This window comes from Gavialis gangeticus, unplaced genomic scaffold (genome assembly GCF_001723915.1).
Source record: "Gavialis gangeticus isolate Ggan-Ray unplaced genomic scaffold, GavGan_comp1, whole genome shotgun sequence".
NCBI classification, from domain to species: Eukaryota; Metazoa; Chordata; order Crocodylia; family Gavialidae; genus Gavialis; species Gavialis gangeticus.
Window position 1 is genome coordinate 3841238 of NW_017728996.1, and position 2931 is coordinate 3844168.

The window sequence follows — 2931 nt, forward strand, 5'->3', positions numbered from 1 at the left end:
GGGTCAGACTTGATGATCTGCTCAGGTCCCTTCCGACCCGAGCAACTATGAAACTATGAATCTCCATCCTTGGAGGTGTTTAAGACCCATCTACACAAAGTCTTGGCTGGGATGATCTAGCTGGGGTTGGTCCTACTTTGGAGCATGGGGTTGGCCTAGATGCAACCTCCTCAGGTCCCTGCCAACCCTCATTTTCTATGATTCAATAATGACCTTGAACAGACCACTGGTTCCAGACCCTGCCCTGCTGGGCCATCCTGTGGACCACCCTGAAGATGACGATAAAATCAGAAATCTAGCAAGCGGCTAGCCTAGCACAGGAGACAAATCGGCTCTTCACATGGGATTCGTGTGCCGGAGACTCAGACTGCATAATTCTGGACATAAGAGGGCCAAAGGCTATTCTTAATTACATGCTCCAAAGACCATACTTTGCAAAGACATGCTGCTCTTAAAGAGCTACAGTTAGCACAATTAACTGTAAATGAATTACTCTGCAAAGCCTGCCCTCCTGAAGGGGTTAACTGAGTAGTTCAGAGAGCTGGCAGCAAGCAGCAGGGTGCCTGGGAGGGCCACAGCACTGATTTGGAGGCCTAAGTGTAGAGCAAGCATCTCAAGAAAACGTAATGGGTTGCAAGCACCATCTGGCAGTATGCCGTAAGGGTTCCAGAGCAGGGGCTGGCAGCCTTTTAGGAGTGGCAGGCCAAAATAATAGAGCTCCAGCCAAAGGCAGGCCACCATTTCTGACCCAGCTGCCATGCCACGGGCAAACGAATGCCTCATTGTCAACTCCCCTGCCACCAATATCCCAGCTTTGCAGGCTAGACAAAAATCCACTCGTGGGCTGAATCTGTCCAGTTCCAGAACAGAGACTTGGCTCTGCCCAGACACGGTTGACTTCGCAGCATGTGCAATCACCCACAGCAAAAAGGTGTCTATCCAAAAGAGAGACAGGGACAGATTCCACGGTGAGAAGGCAACACTTAAATGGAGGCCGTGCCTGGCTCTGTACAGGAGAACACACCTAGGATGCACACCAGAGAACATAATTTACCCATGTACCATTCAAGTAGCAGCTGGACCTCAGCAAGATTGACCTGGAGAGGCTCGCAAGGTGGGCAGAACAAAACCTGATGAAATTCAACACAGAGAAATGCAAGGTGCTCCACCTTGGGAGAAAACCCACATCATACTTTTAGGCTCAGCAGTGCGACACTCACTTACACCATGACCGAAACAGACTTGGAGGATCTCGCAAGGTCCTTTACAGGCCTGACATCTATGAACCCACGGATGAGCCTGGTATACCACCGGTGAAAAAACAAGAGCTGTTTGACCTCAGACAGCAGGAGCTCAAGATTTTAGATTCAGAAGTCCAAGGTTTGAACCATGTTCACAGTTAGCTTGGTACATTTATAATGTTGTGCCCCTAGAGACAGGGACTTCTTGAACTTGGTGCATTGCCTGGGGTCAAAAGTCCCACTCGCAGCACACACGCACATCATTTTCCTATACGGGGAAAATTAAGCACACATTCACAAGGGAATAGCCAACACATTAAAACCCTACTGTAGACAGGATAGGGTGTAGTTTTACATGAGCAGAGCTACACTAAGAGTCATTAGATTAAAAAATAAAGAAGGGGTGCAGGAGTTTTAAACAATTTAACTGCCAGGCCAGAACCCACGCTTCCTCCCACCCCAGAAAGGAGCTGGTTCCCTCCTATGTGCTCACCTTCTGGCCCTGTGACTGCTACAGTCCTTCAACAGGAGGAAGGGCAGAAAGGCCCTCGGCCTGGACACTTGCCAGGGAACCAGGATACGTTGCATAAGAGTCCCAGCTGGGCACAGCCAAGAGCTCTAGTCTCCCCGCCCCAGGGAAAGTGCCCCAACCACTAGGTTCAGAGCAAAACATCGTATGAAGTTTAAACAGCCACGGAGTGCGGGGGTTTTTTCCTCTATTCAATCACAGGCTACACAGAGCTCTCACGTTTTCTCAATGTTACTGAAATGCAACGGGGAATAGGCGCAGGTGGACAAGTCAGGGGCCGTTCTGGAACACTTCCAGCTACACAGTATCGACCAGTTCCAATCATCTCAGGATCTTCCCAGGCCAGAAACGGAGATGTGTACCAGATCTAGATGTCTTAGTGCTTTTATGGAACAGAATTTTGCTTAACGTCTCAGATGCGCCCTTTAGAGCTGTGGTTCCCAACCTTTTTTTTCTGTGCCCCAATGCTGGGAGGGGAGTGCGGTGGTGGTGGCAGCGACAGTTCATAGATTCATAGATGTAGGGTCAGAGGGGACCTAACCAGATCATCAAGTACGACCCCCTGCCCTGGGCAGGAGTGAGTACTGCGCTCATATGACCCCAGCCAGGTAATTATCCAGCCTCCTCTTAAAGACCCCCAAGGTAGGAGCCAGCACCACTTCCCTTGGAAGTTGGTTCCAGATCCTAGCCGCCCTGACTGTGAAATAATGTCTTCTAATGTCCAGCCTGAACCTAGTTCTGGGTGCCGCACTTCAAGAGGGATGTGGACAGCATTCAGAGGGTCCAGAGGAGGCCACTCGCATGATCAGGGGACAGCAGGGCAGGCCCTATGAGGAGAGGCGACAGGACCTGAACCTGTTCAGCCTCCACAAGAGAAGGCTGAGGGGGATCTAGTGGCCTGTTATAAACTAGTCAGGGGGGATCAGCAGGCATTGGGGGAGTCCCTGTTCCCCCGAGCACCGCCAGGAGTGACCAGGAATAACGGTCACAAGCTGGCAGAGGGTAGATTTAGGTTAGACATCAGAAGGCGCTATTTCATGGTCAGGGCGGCTAGGGTCTGGAACCAACTTCCAAGAGAAGTGGTGCAGGCTCCTACCCTGGGGGGTTTTAAGAGGAGGTTGGATGAACACCTTGTTGGGGTCGTTTGACCCCAGTACTCTT